The sequence below is a fragment of the Piliocolobus tephrosceles genome, chromosome 5 (assembly GCF_002776525.5).
Source record: "Piliocolobus tephrosceles isolate RC106 chromosome 5, ASM277652v3, whole genome shotgun sequence".
In the NCBI taxonomy this organism is placed as follows: Eukaryota; Metazoa; Chordata; class Mammalia; order Primates; family Cercopithecidae; genus Piliocolobus; species Piliocolobus tephrosceles.
In genome coordinates this window covers 166,607,204-166,633,719 of record NC_045438.1, presented here as the reverse complement: position 1 = coordinate 166,633,719, position 26,516 = coordinate 166,607,204, and the positions used below count along the sequence as shown (strand labels likewise).

The window sequence follows — 26,516 nt, the reverse complement described above, 5'->3', positions numbered from 1 at the left end:
ATAATTAGATTTAATCATTCTTCTTTTAATTTTTGTTTGCTAATCTAAGAATGTCCCACTATGAGGAGTATCTGAGTTTTGTTCTTTCGGGTGGTCAAATCGCTCTTACTAACTTGATCTCATCCGGGACTGGGATGCTCTGTTGTCATCAATGATTTCCCAGATGCTGACTCTGCAATATCCTGGATCAACACAGATGAAAAGGGAAGCCAGTTATATTTAAGAAAACAATGATTGTAACTGTAACATTTGAGTGTAGTGATACAGGAGGAAAGAAATTCTACTACATACAAACAGTCACCTAGAGAAACCTCCCCTTCCATGGAAGGGCCTGTCCACACTACTAAAAATTAAACAAAAAAGCCCCCCGTGTTCTCCAAGATTCAGAACAAAAATCAAAAGTGCACCTTGAAGTTCAATTATTTTAAAAACACATTATAGATGATCAAGGGAGTTTAAAAAAAATTAAGTCTACTGAATTCTAGATGAAATCTGGAAAAACAAGTAGAAAAAGCCTACAATGAATTAACACTTTCAAAGTATTTAACTTATCGAGTATTTGAAAACTCTAAAATATCCAAAAAATGCTTTTAAAAATCTTTAGAGAAACTTAAATTATCAGACACTGAGAATGAACATTTATTTTTTGATGACTGAAATTCTCCATAGTCTGACAAGTTATCAACGACTGCTCAAGACTGTTAACAAGAAACTCTGTCTAATACTATACAGCACCATGAGTAATGTCATTTACGCTGGTGCTAAAGGTCGAGATTGGAGGAGCAAGCTTTTCTGTTAATATAACACAACATTTTTCACATTCATTTCATGTGAATGAACAATGTCTTCATTGTTTTCCGGAAGACTAATTTAATGTTGTATTTTTTTTGCTTGTGTCAATGAGTGTCAAAATATTGTTCTTTTAATACATGAAAGTATTTGCATAGGGCTTTATTACTGATCCTCAGATGTTAGCCAGAGGCAAAATAAAACAGAGACGCTCCAGTTGGGAAATCTCGCTCACAATGAAAAGCAAGACTCCTTAACATATTCTGCTCTCCTGCCAAGTTTTCTTCCAAGTACACAGTGATTTATTTACTCCATAATTGGTGAAATTAAAAACAACACTAGAGACTAAAACAACTATAGGAACCCCCTTCCCTGAAAATGAAAGAGAGTTTGCAAGGAGGAGCACAAAAACTCTAAGAGGAAATACTAAGATGTAAGATCCTGACGTGAATTAAAGGACAATCTGATAAAAACCTGATTACAGAAAGAGCGAGAAGCACAGTGTGTTTCCACAATGAAGTGAGAAACACAGAGGCAACTTTTATTAAGTTATGCCTTTCAGCATCATCTCATCATTAAATGCTCAATTGCTTACAACCGTCTGCGTTTATGAAGACAAATAAAGCCACCACATTTTCTGCCCGCACAAAGTTGAAGAGTCCATAACCAGGTATGGATGTGGTTTTCAGTTCTGTTTTTTCCCTCTCTAACACTAATTATCTTGCCATTTGGTACTGCCAAAAAAGACAAAATGCCCTTTCAGAGAAGCAGGGGCTCCTGCTGACGGGTTACTCACGACGAAACTTCAGGGCCGTACCCAGGTTGCGGTCAGGAGCGAGCAGTCCCAGAGCTGGCTGCCAGGCAGGCTGGTAAAGGCCATGCTCGCACGGCGAGCGACCCGACCAGCCTTTCAAGTCAAGTGTTGGCTTGTAGACATGTAAGTTAATCAGCTATGAAATCACCACCACAATGTCCTTATTGATCACACAGGGCTTATGATGAAACTCTTGGCCCAGGGAAGATTTGTGCTTCTTTCTTTCAGCCTCCAACCTTAAGAGAAAGAGCACTTTGAGAGTGGTGTTTATGAAAAGGCAGATGTTAACTTCATGATTTGAATCTTCCTTGGGAAGAGGAGAAACACGCTGGGTCTTCAAAATAAAGCATACCAGGCCCAACACATTCACGTCCCTGTTCACTTTTTATAGAACTTGGTATTTTCAGTGTCTTGTGGTTATTATTTAGACAAGAGCATTTAGAAGGTTTCAAACTGATACATTTTAAATGTGTTCCCCTAATTTCTTTGCTTCGAGATATCAGGGAATGCTGATCATTTTGTTTATAAATCAATAATGTCAAAGAACAGCAACTGAACATTTGCTCCAAAAATCAAAACTATGTTTTACAAAGCTGGTAGTTTCTGAGTGCTAGTGTATGTACAAGCAGAATATTTAGAATATTTTTACTGCTCTTGAAAAGGAGCTGGTAAACACATGTGGTAATTATACTTTCTGCTCAATCTTCAGTTTCCATTTCTACTAAATTCTTTCTAAGATCGCAAAGGCAAAGACATGTGGGTGAGGCTGACTGGTGCTGCAGACACGTTCGAAGATGCTGGCAGATGCGGGCCATGGGTCATCCAGAAACGCGACAAGAAACCAAAGTGTCTTTTCCCAGTAGGTCAGCCCCATTGCTCTGAGCTGTCCTCCAAATGTGTATCTTCTTAACCAAAAATGAAGAAGAACAAATTCAGTTCTAACTTCAGTGAGAGGACTATGCAAATGGGCTGCAGTGACTTAGGTCTTTAAGGGAAGTATTCAGTAACTCAATTCTCCAAGGGCATGGAGATAAAACCCCAGTGTCTCCCCGAGAGTAAACCTATTGGCAAGTGATAAGTCCCCCACCTCCAGGGTGCTGCCCTTACTTTCTAGGGAGGCCGCAGATTGCAGGTGGACAGACATTAAAAACCACGGTCAGTGTGAGAATGAACACGATTGACGGTACGGCAATTACACAACTGCTCTTTCCTTTTTTTCTTTTATTTCACATAGATTGCCCTGTGTGTGACTGACTCCAGAATAAACAGATTTTTTAAAAATCAAGCATTTCTAACAGTAAAATGGACTTCAGGTTTGCCCAGGGGGGACAGTGGGACATCCCAGTCATCATGGTGGCATGAAATCTAGAAAGCAGAAGAACCAGTTTCTCCATTTGTACGAATCTGTCTCCCACTCAGTAGCTCAGTTGGAAACTTTGCTAGGAGCACTAGCGAAAGTAGTGAACATCTACTCCTAAGAGTGAAGAGTGCTCCCTGTCTCCACGCTGGGGGCACAGGTGTAGGGCTCCCTCAGAGGGAACACTGCCGTCTGCCAAACCTGCGATCCACGGGAGCTGAGGCACGCCCTCTTGGCAGGCACCCCTGCCAGTTTAGAGGGTGTGCGGGGGAAAGACAGCGCAGGCATCACAGGCCTGCCTGCTACTTGTCCAGTACAGCTCCTCACAGCGCTACTGAGGCTGGGGGTTAGGAGTGAAGGAGTGAAGAAACAAAAAAGCTGTTTGTTTGAAATGATTGTGTTCCCAGCGGTAAAAACAGTGCTGGTAACTGAGAAGGCCTTTCTGTGATCACAAATGTACGTTCACACAAGATGGGAGGCAAGTATTTAAAGCCAGGAATGTGCTGTGAGGGTGAGTACAGAATCATGCACTCAAACCAAGGCCCTGTGTGGGATGCGAAAGCCGAGAGGTGCACAGAGGCAAGAGACGGAGGCTTTGTGTTTTCCTTCATCTTTCCAAATGAATCATTTTTACAGGAAAATAGGCAACGATAAAGGACAGTCTTAATATTATGCAGTGAAAAGAACTCGGATGGAAGTCCTAAAATGCTGGGCCCTGTCTGGAATAGGCTTGTCACTTTAGACAACTTACTCATTTCACCCGTGATTTTCTTACACAGGTTATAGGGTTTGAGGTATCCCATCAGATAATATGTTAAAAGCACTCTGTGATCTACAAAATGTTTTTGCTATTATAAATGATAATATTATTATAGAAAACCCCTGGGTTAATGTGTAAGAGATCATCAGTTCTCCATAACGATCGTCAAGATATGATGTGATAATTCCATGAGGCTGTTATCATACCAAACATAAAAACGCTGCATTTTTCAGAGCATGAATTCTTTTTGAAAGATGAGTTTTAGAACTGAGTCTGGGGTTTCAACATTTCCGTTCTAAAGAATTTCTGATTCCCTGCCCAAAATCGTTTGGTTATATTTAAGTTTTGAAAGAACACAAAAAATCTGGCAATTTACATATGTCTTCACATGTGGGTTTTTGCAGTTTCAAGAAAATAAGTTTGTATTATATAGGTAGATATTTCAGAGGAGCTTTTTTTTTTCTGAATAGTTAGCTTCATTAATTATTGTTAAATAGTGTTCCTTTAATAGTGTTGCTAAACAGTAAACAGCTGTTGGCACATTTGTTTCCCCCAGTGTGACTTCTCAGTGAGGAAGAGACCTTAACTGACAGGAGTGATCAGAAGGTTTAAACAATTTAAATCTTTTAAAAAACAAAACTAAACCAAAAAGAAAAGAAATTTTACAACCGATCAGTTAACTGGAGATTGTGCTTTTTGGAACCGGATTCTAACTTAAGCATGATAGCAACTCTAATGCTATCTTTTATTCAACACTATTTTCCTAATTATCTTGGTCTAAATGTTTCCAAACTCTATTGTTTATTTTGGCATGAAGAGTTCCCAGGGCCACCGCCTCTTTTCCTAGAGCTGGGGATGGTGTTAACAAGAAGGTAAGATGGGAACACAACCCATTAACAGGAGCTGAGAAGGCTGTGGTCTGAAACACCCTGGAGCAGAAAGAAGGCGCAGGCAAGAGTGAGCCCAGGAAGACAGCAAGGTAGAGCCCCCACAAAAATATTCATTCGCATTGTTTCAGTGAAAATAATCAGAAGGATTGCCCTCAGGTTTCTTATAAACAACATTCATTTCATTGTCTAATTTTACAGATGGAGAAACTGAGACATGCTTGGAGGACTGACCTGCAACAGGGTCACGCGGCGGGTGAGCAGGAACAGAAGGCAAATTTCCTGGTCCTGGGGCCAGTTTTCCACCCAATCTACCCCGTCTAAATGAAACGGCAGAAGCTTAGTTTTGATAAGCAGTTCCATGAAAACATGTCCTGTGCCAGATTCTCTCTGGTGCCCGAGACACTCCCCGATGGAGGGTTAGGGCTCGGAGCCCTTTAACTCCTTCGGCACAGTAGAGAAAGGTTTAGGAAATAGCAGAACAAACGCAAAGGCCTTGAGAAGGTCCTTCCAAGACTCAGCCCAGGACTCTTCTCTCTGTCCTATCTTCAGCCCTAAAGCAAAGGGCTGAAGATGTAAGAAGGCTTTTACCTGGGTCCTTCGAAACATGCCTAGTGCCTTCATTAACTCCTCTACTTCAGATATCAACCGCAAATGTCCTCTCTCACAGTGGGCAGACTGGCTGCACTATACGAAAACGACACATGTGAAATGGAGGGTGGGTATGTGAAGTACAGGATGATTCGTATCTCCACAAAGGGATTCTCTGCCCATCTGTTTAAATGTAATGCTCTCAGTGCATCAAGATACCTGACTCCATGATTAATTTTTGTGTGTGACACAGAAGGAAGGAGAAGTTAGGTTATTTAAGCTGATGTGCATTGAGTCACAGGAAATTAGACAGGAGCAAAGATCACAGAACTTTTGAGACAGCAGGTTCATTTGGGCTTTAGGAAAAGAGTCGCATGAGCTGTTTCAGGTGCTGGGGAAAGGCTCTGCATTAGAACCCACACCTTCCGTCTCCCAGGCCAGGTCTCTTTGGAGGCCACTGTGGAGAGAGAACAGCATCCTGAGAATTCTAATGTGAGCCAATGAAGAAATAAGTGTCATATTTATATATCTGCTATAACTCTCTACTGAACAAAGTCGCTTACTTTGAAAAGTGATTTCTCTCTTGTGTATGGCCTGGGGAGAGAGTCTAAGGTGGGCCTCGCTACTCCAGTGCCTCCAGAGCCCAGGTAAGCTCACCGCAGGCAGCATGCAGAGGCTCTCCCCTTCTAGAAGGCCCAGCGAGCGCCCCGTTTCCCACAGACTGTTCCCACCCGGGCATGTTGAACCAGTCTCACCAGATCTGCTTACACAGAGGAGCTGCATGTCGAACATGCTAAAAACTGAGTTATGTTTTCAAAAAACCCAACAAACTCTAAAATGTTAACTGTGGGCTGAAACACCGACTGGACTAAACAAAGCCTGGCAATGGGCCAGATCTGGTCAGCTAGGTCTCCCAGCTCAGCAATCTGGTCTAAAGGAGCACCTGGTAAGGGCTGTTTATTTCCTGATGAATCTGACTTCAGTGTAAAATCGAGCAGGGAATCCCAAACCTTATTCTCATACCACACCTGTAGGGCACACTGAACTTTATTCTGTTCAGCAGAAAATACAATGAACAAACTATAAAATGCAGCTCCTTAGATTTGTTTATAATACAGATTCAATATTTAATAATACTCTTGTTTTCCTAGTTTTCTGAAATTCTTCATATAGGAAATGTAAACCACAAAGGGAATATGATTTTAAAACCGGAAACATATTTTCCAACCCCCACCCCCCAAATTTCATTAAATGCCTAAGAGAAAACATCCTTTGTAAAATACCTAATATAATTACAAAATAATTAGTCACAGAGGTCCTGTATAATAGAAACAACAACAATTCTTAAATTTTAGTCATCAAGAATCAAGGAACTCATTATTTAGGAAATAAAAATACCAGTTCACCTAAAGTAAATTTTGGGTTAAAAGGAAAAAAAGATAGCCAAGCAAAATCAAGTTATTACTTCAATCTTATGCCCTGTCCATCTTTTCAAATGTACTTCAGATAAAAACAAGCAACAAAAGCAGAACGTGCTATTGGTGGCCCTCCCTTGAATTCTTCTCCGAGCTGCCACCACTCCCCAGTCCCCCAGACTGACCTCTGAGTCAAGCCAGATGGGACTGAGAGAGACGTTAAGCAAGTGCTGAAAAGGTGACTTGAGTCTCTGGCAGCCGAGTCTGGAGCGAGTTTCTCTGCAAATTCTCTGGGGGTTGTTGCTTTCCAATTTCTCAGGAATGTTTAATTCTCCTCATCCCTTCACTGAATCTCTCTCCGGAGAGGTCAGGGAAGCCTGTGACATCCCCGGAGGGCACTGCCTAACTAAATTAGCATGAGCTAACTTTGGACTGTCTCCCAAACATGAAAACACAAGGGAGAGAATTTCATTAAAAACAAAATACTAGGTGATCCAAGTTAATCCCGGCTCTAAGCTGCTGTAGAAATGCTCAGTGTTTGTATTTTGACTCTCTTCTCTGTGACAGTTCACTGACTATACTGCCAGGTATGTTATGCATACAACTTGCCCTCAGCTGACCAAACCTTCGTTTCATAATAAAGCTAAAAAGTGGGTCTGGTGGTGTTAAAATAGGTATTTAGCCTGTTTATATGTTACCATATGAAGCAGAAGATCCAGAGGTAAAAAATAAACATTTCAGTACTGAGGCCTTTAAATATCTTTAAATCAGGAAACAGGAAACCTTAATAGGTAACATGAGTCATTAACCATATGAATGTGTATAAACAGGGGAATATCTAATGTCACTTCAGTAAAGCATGTCATAGAGACATGCTTTCTATTATATCTACAAATATTTGAAAGAATACATTGTAAATATTTAGAACGACAGTATAATTAATAGGATATGTTCAAAAAGTGCAAGGATGATTTCATCATTTGCTTCTGAAAGTTCAATTGGAAGAACAGCTCCAAAAAAGGGATCAATATTGCCAGCTACCAACAATATATGACAGATAAGATACTGAAGAATTCAAACTTGGGTACATGCCTTAGAACTCCTCTGCTTCAACCAAGGAAGTAATGTGTTTACTCATTCCTTCATGAAGAAATGTTTCTCGTTCCAAAATCTGAACTTTTTGAGTGCTGACTTAACGTCCAAAGGACATGCTCATTGGAGCATTTCAGTTTTTGGATTTGGGATGTTTGACCAGTAAGAATAATGCAGACACTCCAAAACCCAAAACATTTCTGTTCCCAAGCATTTCACATAAGAAATAATCTATATATTTTGCTTTGGTTTAAAAATGTTTTTGTATCCTTTGAATATTCATAATTTGTAAAAACGGGCACTTCACAACTACTATTTAACTACTGACATTTTACAGACTAAAAGAGTTATGCTTATATTTCTCATTTTTTGTGTGCTTATTCATTTTGAGTTCCTTTTAATATTCCTTGATTAGTGTAAGAGATAAAAGATACAGAATAATATGCCCAGGAGAGGAAATAACAGTTTACTCTGTCTGATTATACTATATTCTATAGACAGTAAAGTACTCAGTGATAAAAAATTATTCACTAGTATACTATAATTTAAGTTAGGTTATCTACTGATGTAATTTGTTCCTAGAAAAGTCCTTTATTTTGACCTGGTGATTTTGTGTAATCGACTTTCACTTAAGCTTCACAACAATAACTGACACTAATAGAATTGGGTTTATGGAGATAAAGAGGAAACGGATCCTTCTCCCACAAGCAACCAGTGTAACAGAAGGTACACAATCTAACTTGTGAGTAAACAGAATTGTGGAATGTCCAATACTGGGGTAACAAATTCTCTCAAAGCTGGGGAAATAAAGAAAATGACACTTTAACCTGTGTCAAGCTACTTCTCAGCTAAAATCCAAGTTATATTCACACTGAAACTATGAAAACACAAACAACCCAGGAAGCACAGGGAGGAAATTGATTGGCATACTGTAATTCCCTGCCTTCCCTTTTGCTAACCCTTCGTGGGCATTTTCAAGGTGACTGGCAGGACTCAGTGAAATCCTCAGCCACATAACCAGGCTATTAATTGGCCAGGAGGAAGAGTGAAGCCCAAGCTTCAACCTCAATAGTTTAAAGCTCTAACAAACCAACATCAATTAGCACAGACACAAAATTTTGATATTCTTTAGGTAACACAGAGTTTAAATCTTTCTTTCTTTCTTTCTTTTTTTTTTTTGAGATGGAGTCTTGCACTGTCACCCAGGCTGGAGTGAAGTGGCACAATCTCTGCAACCAAAAAATGAGTGATCTCTGCACACTGCAATCTCCACCTCCCAGGTTCAAGTGATTCTTGTTTCTCAGCCTCCCAAGTAGCTGGGATTATGGGTGCGCACCACCAGGCCTGGCTAATTTTTGTATGTTTAGTAGAGATGGGGTTTTGCCATATTGGCCAGGCTGGTCTCAAACTCCTGACTACAAGTGACCACCTGCCTCGGCCTCCCCAGGTGCTGGGATTACAGGTGTGAGCCACTGCACCCAGCCTAAATCTAACTTTCTAATGATTTATATCTTTTGTTATGAATGTTAACTAAAATCTTAAAACATTTTGGGGCTCTCTGTTTAATATTTTAAAGCACTTATTATTAACTTTACTTGAGTCATGGACTCCTTTGAGAATCTGATGAAAAATGAGGAGGATATCTTCTTTCCTGAGAACTGCACACACATGTGAGCTGACACGTGGACACTTTTTTTTTAACCTACGACTTGAGGAGATTCACAGACAGCTTCAGACCCTAGGTTAGGAAATTTGGATTTTCAGAGAGAAGGCCACAATTTCCAGTGATCTTTCACTCACTGATGCTTCAATTTTACATGTGTTTACTGAAGACCATGTGTTAAGGCACTGTACTAAAAGCTGTGTGGGACACAAGGAACTATGGAATCTGGTTCTGGCAGTGGAGAATCTGACCGTGGAGCACACACAGGGTGAAGCGGCAGACACCGTCAACGTGGCTGCTCCGGAGCGCCTCTGGGATGCCCGTTTCCTCCTTGGTGATTTGGAGTCCTTGCCATGACCCCACGGTGTGGGGAGTGCGACAATGAGAGTGAACAGTACTTGCTTTGTAAGTGGTAAACCACGGTGCAAGTGTTAGCTGTTGGTTTTATGAAGTCAAACTTGCTTTCCTGTTTTGAGAGCCAACCATTGAGTAGTAAACCAAAAATTTATACCAGGAAAGTGAAAGTGAGATGGCAGAGGATTAGTCAGAAACATCCATAAGGGTCTTCTTAATGAGGACAGAAGATCACTTAATCAGGAGTCTGCATACCAAAAGCATCCAGTCAACTGTTCTGAAAAGGTATTTTAAAATGATGATCCAATAAGAAAGAAAACTGCCAAGGTAATCATTGAAGAAGCATTTGCCACTGTAGCATGGAGCTGTGCCTGTGAGTTTATGAAAAGTGTTATTTTAATTTCCATTTTCAGGTAATCTCAGATATTTCTGATATATGTAAAATGATGAGCTATTCATGTTTTTATAGGATATATAAACAAACTAAAATTAAATACATTAAATAAGTGAAATGTTTATGAGGCATAGTCACTTCTTTCTTATACCTCTCTGGTGTTAAAATATCAATATTCTTTTGGAGTGAAGCCATCTAAGTCTGAAAGTGTGGTTAATCTGGAGCATGTCAGCTACTAGACAGTCAAACAAATCATATTCAGTTCCAAATGCATCCCACAGAAGATGGCTGTGCTGGGGGTTTGTCTTCTCTTCCTCCTAACTCTCTTCATCCTAACTTAGGATGCTGAAAGAAACAGTGAGGAAGGCCTGGGCCTCAGACACACTCTGGTTTGAATCCCAGCTCTGCTACTTAATGACTGTGATGCTGGCAAGTCACCTCTTCTGTAAAATGATGATAACAATGCCTCCTTTGCAGGCCTAAACAAAATGAACAAGAAAATGAGTGTAAAATGCCTGGAACAGTGCCAGGCAAATAGTAGTGAGTCAATACAATGGTGGCTGCAATAGTGTGCACTGATGATGCCATTTCCTCTGAGTAAATTGGATGCATGTATCCTACAGCTACATAGCACTGTTTTGCAAAACACCTTCATGCAGATGTCATTTGTTCCTCATGATAAATTTCTGAGTTTTGTGCAAGTCTTATTGCAACCTGTGAGAAAACAATGAATGACAGATGTTCACTGATTGGTCAAAGTCACACAGTGTAGAAATAAGAAGTGGTCCAATTGAAAACTGGAGTTTGACAATATCTGATATGTCTAGCCAGAAAAGTATCTTACATTATCAGCATCTATAGGTACAGTGTGATGTTCAAGCCCAGCTCTATGAATACTGTAAAAATTCAAGAAAGAGAAAAAGAGAAGAGCTATCTAAGAAACATGAACGTATAACTAGGAGGCAATCAGTCTCAGGAGAAACTTTAGAGTCTAAGAAAGAAAAGGAAGAAAAGGAAGAGCAGGCAAAGAGGTTTTTGTTTAATTTCCAACGGCAATAGAAAGAACAGCCCTGTGAGCGGAAACCTGTGTCCTCACCGAGGGCTGGGCTTACAGGGACTAGAAGAATGATATTTACGAAAACAGTACAATAATGTGTCAAAGTATACATGCCCTTTTGTAATCTCCAGAATCTCACGCGATTTTCAGTTACTGTTACAAGGAAAATGAAGAAGGAGACAATGAATTGAAGACCATAATCAAAACCTAATGCATGAGCTGTCTCTTTTTTAACCCCTGAGGGTAGGACAAGGAAGGAATATGCTAAAGAAAAGAAAAAATATGTTCCTTATAATTGGAAAGTGTTTGTAGTATGTGTGGAGAAATTCTGATGCACATAATTTCCTGAGTCCTTTCTTTTAACCCCCAGAGAAAAACATCGCATACCCCTTCATTTGAATCTGCACAGAAAGAGAAAAGGCAAATTTCAAATCCAGAAGGGGCCAATACAGGATTTCACTGGGTACTGGAACTGCATCCGACAATGGGTAGACATTTTACAAATTCTACTTATTTCTTCAATTAAAGTAAAAAACGCTCGAACAGAGATGCAGAGGTCATTCACTGAAATTTGGGGTGTAACATCATCTCCCATGGTACTGGCTTATCTAGACGGAGCAGAGCACGGAGGAGCGTAGGTCCGTGGGCCATGGTACTGGCTTATCTAGACGGAGCAGAGCACGGAGGAGTGTATGGTCGTGGGCCATGGTACTGGCTTATCTAGACTGAGCAGAGCACGGAGGATTACACATTCGTGGGGATGGGCATATGAGAACTTTGAAAACCAGCTGATGACTGCGGAGGAGGCCTGGCTGAACAGTTGGTCAGGGCTGGTGATGACACCAAAGGTAAAAAACAAAAACAAGCATGGACTCAGGGTCTCTTCGCTTCCTCTCCACTGTTCTGTAGGTGGTGGCTTGTCAGCAACAACTCGTTTCTAGAAAGAGAGTTTTATTGAAAATACTACCTCTGTGTTCCTGTTTAATATTCCTCATGCTCAAGCTGAAATGGATATTTCAGAGCAAAATAGCAGTTAAAAAGATTACACAGGAAAACTTTTGACTGTCATTAGCTGGAACCAATATTGTAAAATCATATTCTTACTTTGTGAAGGACAGAGCCCGCTAATCCCTATTTGCAAACATTAGGCTCAAATGGCAGGGTTAAAGCAAACTGCAAGGACAGGGGAGGCTCTTGGCAAGGAGGGTTTAGATGATGAAAAAAGGCAGCAGAAATTCAAGGGGAAAAACAGAGCATGGCCTTTATATTTTATATGCATTCAGGGCAGTTAGAAAATGCACAGATGGTCTCTCTCTCTCTCTTTTTTCTTTTCTTTTTTTTTTAACTTTAAGAGAAGTCTACTATTTGAGAGAAATATCTACATTATTTGGGTTAACCAAGGTCTTTCTCAATAGTTATGATATTCCTTGAAAGTAATAGCATCTACTGAAGTAATAATTCTTTAAATACAACTCTCTTCTCTTAACAAGGTTATTAACAAAAGCTCTGACTGTTGCTTAGAATGTTTAGTGCTCAGCAATGTCAAAGTGTGACGCATGAAATACACGTTTGTGCTAAATTGTTTCACAAAATGGTTGGGGATGCCTGGGGACTACAGTCCGCAGAGTGATGCTAATGGAGGAAGAGGGCTGCACTTGGGCAGGTGCGCACATCAGAGGGAAATCTGAGCACATGTGGTGTGACAGCTTCACAGTGGGCCAGAGAAGTGCTTGACTGGCTCTGAAACAGGCCTGTGCTGAGCAGCATCGATGGCTGTCGGATGGACTGGCCGAGTTCTCCACTGGGAGTATCTGACACAGGAATTCTAACCGTTTCACTCTTGAGAGGATTTGCGAGGAGGAATCCACCATGGAGGTAGTTATATCTTATTCCAAGAAGGAAAGAGTTAATCAAGATTTCAGTCTCCTTGGGAAGCACCCAGGAGAGTGTCACATGAAAGGGTAGAGACTTGTTTTTAAGAAATATCAAATCCATTAACAGTTTATGAGCATCTCAGGCTTCAAACATTTACTATTGGGTCAAAAGTTCAAACCACTATACACTGTACATTTTTGAAAAATAGGAACTAAACTGGATTTTGAGTAGTAGCTTCAATTTAAAGCAGAGAAATGACAAACTAGTTGAAGCCAACATTAGAATGACATACAAAAATTAATTAGAGAAAATCTTGAAAGAAGAAAGTGATGGCCATTGTTGCTCCTTAACAAATTCCCAGAGCACTGAACACATCACAGGAAAGGCCTTATACATAAATGAATCAAAACCATAAGAATTCTACTTCCCTCATCTCTTTTCTTAGCTGTAATGTTCATGTCAACATAGCTGCAGAATAAAGGACAGTACATTATCTGGTGTGGAGAGAGGTACTGTCTTCGTAACTCACTTGTATCTCATCACTCACATGTCACAGGCCAGCCTCCCCCGCTGCGGAAATCACAGCATCTATCATAGGATCATCCTGCATCTGTGGGGGACACTCCGAGCAATGAGTTGATATGAGATATGGAGCATATCCCACAAGGAAGAGGGGCAGGCTCTCAGATGAATTATGAGGGTCATTCCTTCACAGCTGGAGATAGTTTTCGTATTTTATAAAGCAAAACATGAGGCAATCTCTCACTGTTATTAAGGTGGATTAGGGCCCATCAGCATCCCCAAATGATGACTGTGTGTAAATGTGCAGACACACAGACAAACCTGTATATGAATGCACACACTCGTCCTTCTGTCTGTCTCACCAAATATCCAGCAAAGATGTTTCAGGCTACAGTCACATTGAAAACATATGCGCAGAAAGGCATGCTAACTCATGTCGGGGTGGAAACGACCTGACCCGAGCTGAGGAAGGAGTAGCTTCCAAAGCTCTCCTCTGTGGTTATAAAGAAGCAAACTTTCATCAGTCATCACTGCAGTCATCTTCACCTGCCACTCTGAATCAGTGTGGCATACAATTTCAGGGATCAGAAGACCGGAGATTGAGGAGAGGGAACTGAGTTTCAGAGAGCCGAAGGTGGCTAGTTCATCCGAGGCAAGGCCAGGCTGACTAGCGAGGAACGTCTTTGGGACCAGGCAAATGACTGCCCATTCCAGGGGGAGTTGAAGGGGGTGAGAAATTTCCAAGTGGAGCCTGCTTGATGGCTTCCTGTCTTTGGCTTATTCCGAAGACAAGTCTGTTAAAGACAACAACTTAATAAAATCTGTAACAGCTAATATGATTGATAGGAAAAGTAATAATAAATCAAGGACCCACAAATGAAGTTCTTCAGAAATATCAAGCCTTCTAGAGAAGAGCTGGAGAATTACACTAGCAAGCGCATGCATGGCTGAAGGTGGGGAGTTTTATGGGCAACCTTGGTAAGACCCCACTACTCATCTTCTTTAGTCATACAACATCTTCCTGTCTATCTGCGTAGTATTTGGAGATACTCGAAGAGCCAAAACTATGCAAATATTAAAAGACAAACACTGCATAACCACCACCAATTCTACAGGGTGGCTGCTATAGCTCAAAGGCATCTTTGAGTGTCTTAGAGAAAGGTGCCTTTTCCTTTTACTCTGTTGAAAAACTATATTAATATGTTGATTCTTACGATAAAACACTTTCCTGTCACTTGCCAGAAAATTGCCACAAGTATACAAACCAAGGATGTCTGGAAGAATGGCACTCACACTGGACATGATGTGCTTGAACCCACTATACTTTGAAGCTTTCCTGACCTCATGTTTAGCAGGGGTCAAAACACATTACTTTGAAGCCTGTGTATATAGAGCGATTTGCAGCTGGCCTGATGCCCTGCTCCAGGGATCCAGGGATAGAAAAAAGGCAGTGTTTTGCCAGATAGTTTCCATGTCGCTGTGAAATGAAATGAAAGTTTTTTTGTTCTTCCTCTAGAAACTTCTGTGGCTTGGAGTTCAAAACACGGTTCTTTGAAATACAGAGAAATTATCCTACATTTTTTCAAAAATATGACTAATAGATGGCTGTCTTTACGTAATAGTTATTCTTTCTTCAAGTTCTCTAAATTCTCTAAAATGAACTCTTACTCTTTTCTGTCTTTATTGTGAAAAAAGAGAAGTTTATTTTTGAGAAATAAAAAACGGGGAGATGGGAGGTATGTGGGGTTTGACGATAACATTCTACTGAGCAATGCAGTGGGTGTCCTGTCCTCTCCTGTGCTGTGCTGGCACAGCCTCTGCACTGCCACCACTGTGGAATGACTTGAGCAGCCAGGATGAGCCAGCTGGACTCGGAGGCTCAGTGACTGCATCAACCTCCAACGAAAGCCATGACCGTTCAGCATCTGGAGTAGACTATACACCAGGATCAAGAACACACAGTTTTCTTAACTATTCATGGGAGGGCAGTGAATAAAGACCATTTCTATTTCCACTGAGTGTGGAAAGTCAGAGGACAGTTGCTGCCTCTCTTTGAACAAACCATGCAAAAATACATAGAATTTTCATTTAAGATTTCATTAAATCTAAGGCATTGCCAAAATCACAAAGACTTGTGTCCCACACAGAATTTGTGGAATATGAAATCCTTGGTTTTCAAAAAATGGTCTGTGGGGCCAGGTGTGGTGGCTCACATCTGTGATCTCAGTGTTTCAGTTGGCCGAGGCATGGAGATCACTTGAGGCCAGGAGTTTGATACTAGCCTGGGCAACAGAGCAAGACTTTGTCTCTACAGAAAAAAAAAAAAAAAAAAAAAAAATTAGCTGGGCATGGTGGCACGTACCTGTGGTTCCAGCTACCCAGGAGGGTCACTCTGAGCCCAGAAGTTGGAGGCTGCAGTGAGCTATGATCGCACTACTGCACTCCAGCCTGGGCAACAGAGCAAGACCCTGTCCCTAAAAAAATTAAGAAGGTCTGTGGGCATCACTTGAGAGTGAAATATGTGGACTCTTAGGCTCTGTTTCAGATTTACATCATCGAAACCTGCATCTAAGTATATTTTCAGAGCACTGACTTTGTTCCCTTCTATCTGGGCACTCAACTTGCCTGCCCTGAAAGACCATTAAACAGGAAATGCAAAGATATATGGGTGAAGACCGACACTCTTCTCCCCCAAGATCTGCCAAGTCCTGGCGGAATGTGGCCCAAACCCCATCAACTAAGGAAGCAACAACAAGAACACCTGTAGGCCCCAGATGATAGATGAGGTGTTAGATAACCATGAGTGTGAAAACAAATGGCTTCAGACACTAATTCTAGGCACATTTTACCCTGTAAAATTCGGCATAGTAATAATAAAGCCCCTCACTGATGAATGCCTACCGTGTGCCAGGCACCATAGAGGCACGCTCCATATCCCTGATCCTCACGCCAGCAGCAAAACAGGTTACACGGCTCCTGCTGGGTGGCAGAAGACGTGGAGGTGAGACGCACTGCTGCGCCTACATAGCACAGCTCCCATGCAGCCTGGAGAGCCTGTCCACTTCAAAGGTAATGTTCGTTCCACTATCCCACACTGCTGCCTTAATGTTCATGTTGCTACGGAGGATGTGTGATACTTTTTTAAATGTGGCGATTCTAGAAAGAAAACTATTTCGCTTGCATTTTTATGTTATTTCTATATTTCTTCTTGATATATTTCCAAATTTATTGCTGAAGGCTGAAGTCACTTTGTTTTGAAAAATTAAGAAAATACACACGCACACCAGCTCCATCTGGAGACTCCACTCCAACAGTGTGTGTTACACCATCACTCTGAGGAGAGTTTTCCGAGATTGTAATGACATCAATATTTCTAGGAAAAAGGAGAATGTTGAGCAAGTCTCTGCTCCTGAAATGCAGTTCTGTGCATTCAGCAGTCATGTGTAGGGAACAGAACTCGAGTTTAAATTAGATGATCTTTGGATGAAATTCACATTTGTGGAACACTTTCTTCTTCGGGGGGTGGAGGGATAGCAAGAGGGTATAAAGCACCTTCTCCATTATAAAACACAAACTGTTCTCAGCAGACGGCTCACCATGAATAACGAACCAGGGAATTAAAAGCTTTAAACCTGTTAAAGAAGCAATATTAAGTTTGGTATAAATATAGCTGAAATAATCCAGACAGTTTTATGACCTTACACCCCAAATAAAGGTGAAATGCTGAATTCTTTCCCGAGAAATAGAGGTAAACACAGCTAACAGATGGAAGAGCTGAATGGAAATTTCAATAAAGAGGGCCACAAAGAAGCATTTGTAAGCTCAGGGGTGCATGCATTGAAAAAAGAAGCTGAAAAATGGAACTTTGTTTTATTTTGATAGAGTGCCAAAACAGTACTGCATTCCTTAAAGAGCTGAATAAAGGATCGAGTTAGACTGGCCTTCTCAACACCTCACGAAAAGCCCCCTTGGGTCTCATTTTGCTGGGATGACTATTTATATGACAGGTAAGGGAATAATTCTGCTGGATTCTGTTACACTAGGGCCTCTGTGACCCCTAGGTCAAAAGAGCAAATGCAAAAGTGACAATGTGGATAATTGCCTGTTTAGGATAATGGAATACTGATTGAAGTCAATTATTATAACACCTGAAAGATAAATGAGCTGATGTTAAAGGTTCAGTGGAGACAGCAGACGAGTGGAACGGCAGGCACTGTGCTGAGGAGTGGCCAAGGAACTGTGGAATTCAAGAGCAGGGGGCAGCCTTCCTGACCTGGAACTTACTCCAACCTGGAGTGTTCCAAGATCTAAAATAGGTTAGTTTGTAAAACATGCCATAAAACAGAAATTTAGCCCAATGTCCCAAACTGCAGGATTAGAGTAACATTAGTTAACGTGGCCCTCCATTAATTTTCACTATAACCTCTGAAGGCCTAGACTTGCCCCAAATCCATTATTTTTGTCTGTCACTGGAGGGAACTTTCCCTTCCTGCCAGCCAGGAAAAAGCCTGCTGACGTTTGCAGCTCAGACCTCAAAGCTCGTCGACAGCAGCGGCCTGACCAGTGTGGGCCAGGACTGTACCAGCTCTGCAGTCAGAACTTGGCCCTTTGCATTTTCTTGTTTTTTTTTTTTTTTTTTTTTTTTTTTCTCTTACAGCAGAAATATGCCTGAAAATGTTTTTCCAACCCCAACACCCCTGCTGCCCTCCTGGTTCAGGTTTCTTCTTGCTGTGCCTGGCCCTTCAAAGGCCTAGCCCATCATCTCGCAGTGCTGGCATGGCCTCCCATGCGGTTCCCTGGACCAGTCCTGGCTGGGGTGGGAGTGAGGAGGGAGCGCTCAAGTGGGGGCCTCAAGAGAAATGAGCTGCCCTCATCTACAAATCAGACCAGACGTGATCACCACCGTCCATGTGCCTCTGGGTACGGGGACAGCTTTCCTCCAGCAGCCCTCTCAGGGTCATGCTGGAGGACTTTCTGTCCAAGGCTCCACTTACTGGAAACTTTAGAGGAGGGTCTTTCATCCCCCGAATGCTCCCCTCTGAGCCCAGGCCCAGTTCTGACCATTCTAGCCCAGGACTGCTCACACGGCCTCCTGGCCAGGGGGAATGGTACTGCTTCTGGAGCTGGAAGGGCTCCTGCGGTATCCTGATGAATTTGCCGAGGCCCAAGGTCACAGATCAGGTGAGTTAACGGCCTGAGACTCTCCCCGGGCCCTCTGCCTCCAACTGCCACCACAGATAAAGGTAACTTTTACTATTGAGTAGAACCCTGTGTGAATTGAGAAGCTTCTACAGACAATGACTGTGGAAGGAAAGTTTTTGATAGAGTCTGCGATTTTCCAGCGGGCAACAATGCGTGTGACCCCTGCTGAGACAATCCTCATCTAATCCATGAGCATGAGCATGCGTCTGTGTGAAAAGGAATGTTGTCTGATAGGAAACGACCACAAAAGCGCCCTTGTGTTTCCCATCCCCTCCCAAGAACAGCGTATAAGCAGCTGCATAAGCATGACTCAATCATGGATGCGAATGTGTCCCTCTAATTGATAGTGGCAAAATGAAAAGAACACTGACCAAATTCAATTTCTTTGTTAACTGATTGAAGGCCACAGATGTAACTGAGCTACGTGTCTGTGTTTCGAGTGCAGAGCTGAGTGGAAGTCGGCCCTGTGACTGTCATATCAACACGTTTTAGTGAACAACAGACGCGGCCAGGCTGGTACCAAAACTGCTGAAGAGAGTCACCTTTCCCAAGTCCTGCCTCGGCTGGCTGAAGGCCACCAAAGGGACAGTGTGGTCCAATTCTGAGTTTAGTCTTCTGAGGGCATGTCCCACCCAACAGCTCTCAGGCCAGGAGCCATAGTGAGCACGCCTCACTAAAAGCGGGGAATGGACGCCAAACTGAAAAAGAGCAAAGTGAATCCGACACACTCCCTCTGCGTACAGCCCATCCCTGGCTTAGATGTAAATATACATGCTGGCAATTGTGTTTGGTATATATAAGTAAAAGTTTTGTTTTCTAAATAATGATTTCTAATCCTTTGGAAATGTGTGACTTCAGGCAAATCACTTCTCCAGGTCCCAGTCTCCTCATCTGTAAAATGGCGATAATACTACGTAGTGCCACAGAGACTCTTCTAGGGGTTAAATTACAGTACCTAGGATGGTACGAGACACACAGAACGTATTCAATAAATGGCAACTACTACTGTTATTATGGGCTGCTCATATAGTGGCAACTGCGTCCCCACAGCTTCCCGGGAGCGCTTCCCCTGCTGGCCTGGGAGAGGAAGGCACGGCAAGGCTCCACCTCTATGCCCATCCACAGCACCAGGAGCCTTCTGGTCCTTATAAACCCTCTCCTTCCCCTCCTGCTTCCAGCCTCTCTTCCTGCCTGACGAGAGCGGGGCTGCTGGGTGCCAGGCCCAGAAGCTGCTCCCGCACTGCTCTGCCCATTCTCTGCCCAGGTCCCGGTAGCATCAACATGCAACGGCTCACTGTCACCTCCCCAGGCTGCAGGTTGGGTTCACTCACGCCATCACAGGAGTTCTAGCGCTTCGTGAGATACCAGACTCAGAAGAACTTTGCCATCTTGTTTTGCTTTGTTATACACCAAGGTCATGGTTCCATTTAATCAGAGAGACTGAACGGTAACTGTAGCTTGTATTCACAAGCACAAAGCCCGGGGAGAAATTTAACATGGTGCAGAGGTTGCAATGCTGCGTCATGTCTCGAGACCTTTTTTTTTTTTTCCCCAGGTGTAAACCTAAAGCCATCGTATCAAGGAACCAAACTTAAACTTTAAAAACTAGAACCAGATTTCCCTTCTACTTTTCCTTTCACATCTCATTCTGAAAACAATTTGAGTTTGAAGAATTGTCTGTGGGGAGTGAGTTTTTCTCTGAAACTGTTGCAGTTGGACAAAAACCGATCTGTGCTGTAAAAGCATCAAATTCACAAGCACTGTCGTAAGTGGGGAATCACATGATTGCAAGATGAAGGAAATAGAGAAGGCACATGATAGCTTGCTGGTTAGAAAAAGCTCTTTGCTGACCAACAGTAAGAAAATGGCCTTGTGTTTCAGGGAACCAAGGCAGGCCTCCTGAAGGGGTCTCTAGCCCTGCCTGGCTCCCTGCCTTCGTGGTCCTTCCTCCAGGTGTCCTTGCTGCTGGTTCAGGTCCCGGGCGAAGGACAGTCAGAATGGGCTGTGTTTCTGCTGCTGCTAGTGGTCCTTGTCCAGTGTGCAGACCTGCTGCCAGGCTCCCAGGCTCTTGCTGCTTATTCTCGCTGGGTGGGTTTCTGGTATTGTGCTACTTTGGGCCCGGCCTGGACTTCTAGCCCTCTGCTCCTCAAGCTGACTCTGCTGAGCCCTGTGCCTACTTCCTTGGGCCACTGCTCCCACTGGGCCTGATGAGCCCGAGTGCCCGCGTGTGGAGGCTGAACTCTAGGGCCTACTCCCCTCTGCTGTCTCCCTGCCACCCTCACACCCAGATGGGGCCAGCTCAAGTCAAATGTGGTGATGGCTCTTCCACGTGGCCTTGGGCCCTCTGAATTGTCAGCTGGGAGAATAACATCCCGCTGGGAATATCCTCTGAAATGAACCCTGCGGGTCGCGACTTCCTTTCCTTTCAACTTAGTACTGAAAGATGAGTCACCAGATTCCAATATTCTTAATGGTCATGGGGCCTTTGTAAAATTTTATAGTATTGTAGGAATAATAATTTAGAACTGGTGCAATCCTCTCAAACCACCTTTTTTTTTTTTTTTTTTGGCAAAAGCTGAGTTTTAGAGAATCCCAGCTGTCCTGAAATATTGATGAGCAGGGGTAAAGTGGGCTAACTTCAAACACAAATCCCGGTCCCTACACCTCGCCGCCAAGTTCAACAGCCTGCACAGCAACAGGCTGTTGTGCTTGGATCAAAAGGACCTGAGAGTCTTGAAGCTTGAACTACAACTGATTTTATTATGAGTAAAATTAATTCAATGGAATTCTATTGAAACTGCATGGGGGAAAGAGAATTTGACCCAGTTTAGACCAGACTCACAGAATTTTCTCCAATTCTTTCATTTACTACCTTATACCAACTTAGCCCAAAAGATATTTCTAGCAAAAGACTCAGTTACATGTATTTTAAAAGCATGAAGGAAAAATACAACACCAAACCAATAAGCCTAAACATAGTTAGAGTCACTGTTTCCAGATGCCCGTAACCGAACACACTCATCTGCACTTCACGCTCCGTGAACATTCGCTTCCTTATTTATCTTGAGTAAGGACAAACAGATAACATTTTTATTATCTCATCAGAGGCTACAAAAAGCTTCCAATCCTTAATCTTTTAATATCTTTCCAGTCCAAGCCTTAAGACCAACTTTGTTAGGACTCACAAAATCCTGAATTTAGAGAAAAAGGGACCATCATCAAACGTGAATTCCGTATTACCCATAGAAAGAGGAATGCTCTTCATAAAGAGACTTTGGATAGAGATGCCTCATGGCTAACTGGCTAATTTTTAGAGCTTACTGATTTTAACTCACTCTTGGCAAAGGCAAATATTAGGAAACTGTTAGGAAGGGATAAGTAAGGGTGAAATGAGAACACAGATCAAAAGGAAATAAAACACTTATAAAATAATTTTACTAAATGTCCATTGTGGGCCAGGCACTTCCCATACCTGGGCGTGGACTTGTCTAATTCTCAGAATAACATTGTAAAGGAGGCATTATTATTTCTCTGTCAAGAAAGGATCACAGAGGCTGGGTGTGGTGGCTCAGGCCTGTAATCCCAAAACGTTCGGAGGCTGAGGTGGGAGGACTGCTTGAGCCCAAGAGTTCGAGACCAGCCTGGGCAACACAGTGGGACGCCGTCTTTACAAAAAAAATTTTAAAATAGCTGGGCATGGTGGCATGCACCTGTGGTCCCAGCTACTCCGGAAGCTGAGGTGGGAAGATCACTTGAGCTTGGGAGGTCTAGGCTGTAGTGAGCAGAGACCACGCCACTGCACTCCAGCCTGGGCAACAGAGTGAGACCTTGTCAAGGAGAGGAGAGGAGAGGAGAGGAGAGGAGAGCAGAGGAGAAGGTTAAGAAACTGGTATCACAGGGGGAGTAACTGGGGAGCTGAATCCTGAACAAGTTATTTAACATCAAACCTCAAACAGGATATAATTGCTCAACTTGAAGCACTCTGATATCCCTTCCTTTAGGAGATCTTGCTCCTGAGGCTCCACGGGGTGCAGGTGCAAGTCATGGGCTCTGATATTCTAATAATCTATTTACTTGGGTACGTCCCACAAAATTATACATCCCTTGAGGTAAGCATGGTGCTTTCTAGACCACTGGATCCCTAATGCCTGACTCAAGTATGAGGCCAACACTAAAGTCAGGATCCACACATCAAAAAAAATCCAAATGGAGAAGCATGTTTCTCTCATTGTTTGGAATACAGAATCCGAATAAAATCTGTGAATCAAAATGATAAAATGCACACTGAATAAACTTAACCTTTCCTTTTCCTTAGGAGAAGCCATGATGTTTTACATAGGTAGTGATAACATTGCTACAATAAATACTTGGCTATTTTAAGAGGTGGTAATTTTATTACTACTGAAAATACAAGGTAGAGAGAAATTTGAAAACATTAAGTAGGTATAAGCTATGACAATGAAGCTTACTCATTCAAATTAATAAGCTTCAGATACACATACAAAAAGGCCATGAGGCTCTTTGTACTTAGTGACAGAAATGACGTTGAGATATGAAGGTTACTTTGGGTGACTCTAAAGCCCTGTCCCTTGCCCCTGGGTCTATGCAAGTCCTGGATTTTGTGATAATTCAGTAGGTTGTGACACAAGATGAACAAGCCTAAAAACACCCCAAACCATGAACATGTCTCAACTTTAGTTAAGGCCCTAACAGCAGTAAAAAAAATTAGGAAATTAAATCTGTTGCAATAAAAGTAATATTTTCTATGTTATAGGTGGGCTATTTATTTTTATCCATTTAAAAAGATTTCTGAGCATAATAATATGTGACAGAGACCTGAAAAGTCAGTTTGAAAATCTTGACCAACCTGGACCTGAAAAGTCAGTTTGAAAATCTTGACCAACCTGGTGAAACCTTGTCTCTACTAAAAATACAAAAATTGGCCTGGCGTGGTGGTGGGTACCTGTACTCCCAGCTGAGGCGGCTGAGGAAGGAGAATCACTTGAACCTGGGAGGCAGAGGTGGCAGTGAGCCAAGATTGCGCCACTGCACTCCAGCCTGGGCGACAGAGCGAGACTCCGTCTCAAAAAAAAAAAAAAAAGAAAGAAAAAATTTTCGTACAACTCCCTCTCTTTCCCTTGCCTGAGGATGTTCGGTTTGCCTGATCCCAGGACTACCCAGTGTGGGAAGGAGAGCAGAGGCGAGAGCCAGGGGGGACAGAGGAGACAGCAGATCTGGCTGGATGTCAGAGCCAAGTCTGGGGCTGAGAGGGATAAAATGAATCTGGAGACATTTGGGGAGATGGATGGTAGAGAAACTTTCAGACTTACTGCTCTGGGTCATGTGATTGACACCCCTATGCCACTTCTAGAGACTGCAGAAGAGAATAAAACCATTTTCCCATGCTTCACAGTGAAGCTGGCTTATGCTTCTTTTGGATGGAACACTGGACTAAGGCTGACCACCCAGCAGCAAGCTTCCTTCCTTTGCTTACATGTAAAGTGCACTGATGTCATTCTCCAATCTAAGACTGTTATGCCTTTGCAGATCTGACTGAAGGAGCACTGCAGAACACCAACAATTGCACAATTAATTGAACTACTGCACAATTAATTGTGAACATTACTTTCATTCATAAAATGTGAAGAAAAAGTAACTTAGAGAATTTTCAAGAATAGTTCTGATGCAAAAACAATCTGTGCTATAACAGAGTTTTCTCAAAGGATAAAAGGTGGCTTTTTAGTCTAATAGGGCAAGGATCAACATAAAACTGCTGGATAAAGCTATAGCAATACCTTAAAGTCTAAGAAGCTGACCCATTATTTTCTAGCAGAGAGTTACATTACCCAAACAGGGTTATGTATATTTCATGAAGCTCTTTGTCCTGCTATAACACATCTAGGTGGTTAATAATTGAAATACAAAATAAAAATGTGTGTTTTTTTGTGCTCTTAATAAATCTTCAGCATGGAATGTAAAAAATAAAAAAGAGCTCTAGATGGCAGGTTAAGAAAAATTCTGACAAGTAGCAAGAACAAATTGCCTTAAAATTTGGTAGCTTAAAACAACCGTTTTCTATGGTCATGAATTCTTTGGGCCAGCAGTTTGGACAGAGGTGTTGTCTGGGCCCTGAGCTGGGAGAGTCCACAGCTGGCAGCTGTACTTGTTGGAAAGGTCATTCACTCCTTGTCCGGAGGTCAGTGCTCACCTCCAGGCCCTTCCATGCAGCCCTCTCCATGTGGGCTCCCTTGGGCACCCTCCCAGGACAATGACCAGATCCCACAAGAGCAAGTCAGGAGGAGCAGCGTTGCCTACCACACCCTGCCTCAGCACCAGTGCTGTCTTCTCTTCATCCAGGCAGCCATGACCGTCCTGCCCAGCATCCATGGCAGGGAAGGAGGCTCCGCCTCCTGATGGGGGTAGCAAGGCTCTGGAAGAGCATGTGGGACTGTAATGCTGTCGTATTTAGAGCATAATCTGCCGTGGTGGCTTGTTAGAGTTCATCTCTGTGAGCTTCAGAAGGGCTTGTTTTCTGCTCACCACTCTTACTCCCAAGAAGTAAGAGGGTGAAAAATGCTCCCAGAAATAAATTCAAATGCAAGTGCTGATGGAGGAGGTGAAGAGGCTCAGCAGAGATGGTTCTTAGTCAGAAACTTTAAATAGTAACGAGTGAGATGTTAAATATGACAGTGGTAAAGGAAAAAAAAAAATTCACCTAAAACCAGTGTGCTACTATTTCAGTGTGATGTTCCAGTGCTGTCTGAGAATTTGGAGAAGGTGAAGGTCTTGGAAAGTCTTTCTAGTGAAGTTCAAGGTCATATAATGTATGCAGAATGATGTGATTTTAGTAACTCCATAAAAATGTTGTCTCATTTACAGTTCAATTCAGTTCACCAAAATTCATTAACTTGCAGACATCAATGAGGTTGGTAACTATGATCCAGAAAGATGGAAATGCAATGCCTCAGTAAAAAGCATCCAGGAGGTCTAGAGCCTTGGCTGAGGGAAGCAGCACAGGAAGGAGGGTCAGCTATGGGCAGGTACCAGTAAGAACCAAGGCCAGCAGGCCAGGGAAAGAGTGGGACTGTAGCCTCTGGGAGCAGGACGCAACGACTTAAGACGAGGCCCCTCGCACAGCCTCGCAAAAGCAGTAGGGGCTTCATGGGCAGGAGGAGGCCTCAGCATCCCAGGCTGAGGCCACATACGGGGGCCAAATGAAATGAACGCTGGCCCTGAGTGTGTGATGGTTCAGGCACTGCCTGGAGTGGCGCTGGGCAGTCTCCTCCTTACAGACTAAGCACAGCAGAGGCCTGGAAAAGTCTTTGGGCTTGGAAGCTTGAAGCAACGCTGCCCACACTCCTCGGAGCCTGGTTTTGGTGGTGACAGCAGGAGCTGTGGCATCTAAATGAGACAGCTGCATAGCAAAATTATTAAAATTAAGGAAATCTGTCAGTAATTTGTGGCATTTTTTACCACTGCAATAAGTTGAAAACTGTGATTACACTGGAAAAGAAAAGAACGAAAGAATGACTACCAGTTACTCAAAATGTACAATGGAAGTGAGTGAGCTGACTGCAGGACTGTGACCAGGAGCCACCTCACACATACCTAGAGTCTCCCGCCACTCTGCCAGCGCACGTACCCGCAGCCAAGGGCCCATCAGCAAGCTCAGCCCCGCAGCCACTCATGACTCTCCAGACTCATCTGTGTCAAAACAAAACTAAAGTTTCCCACTTAATAAAAG

The 26,516-nt window shown here is 42.7% G+C and overlaps 1 protein-coding gene and 2 long non-coding RNA genes across 7 annotated transcripts in view; 1 reads left to right on the top strand and 2 right to left on the bottom strand.

The window, feature by feature from the left end:
- The window catches only part of GMDS (GDP-mannose 4,6-dehydratase), a 628,423-nt gene that overhangs the window by 144,724 nt on the left and 457,183 nt on the right, over nt 1–26,516 (bottom strand). The gene's annotated exons all lie outside the window — the stretch shown is intronic.
- LOC111548555 lies at nt 113–5,238 on the bottom strand. 2 transcript variants are annotated; one of them, XR_002733466.2, is made up of 3 exons: nt 4,842–5,191; nt 1,607–1,839; nt 113–182 (listed from the first exon to the last, which is right to left on the bottom strand). It is a non-coding gene; the product is annotated as an uncharacterized LOC111548555 (long non-coding RNA). The 2 variants fall into 2 exon arrangements; XR_002733467.2 differs by having other exon boundaries at nt 124–182; nt 1,586–1,839; nt 4,842–5,238.
- On the top strand, nt 3,267–19,701 carry LOC111548556. The gene is made up of 6 exons (XR_002733468.3): nt 3,267–3,416; nt 4,538–4,699; nt 4,809–5,325; nt 16,482–16,639; nt 17,453–17,577; nt 19,175–19,701. It is a non-coding gene; the product is annotated as an uncharacterized LOC111548556 (long non-coding RNA).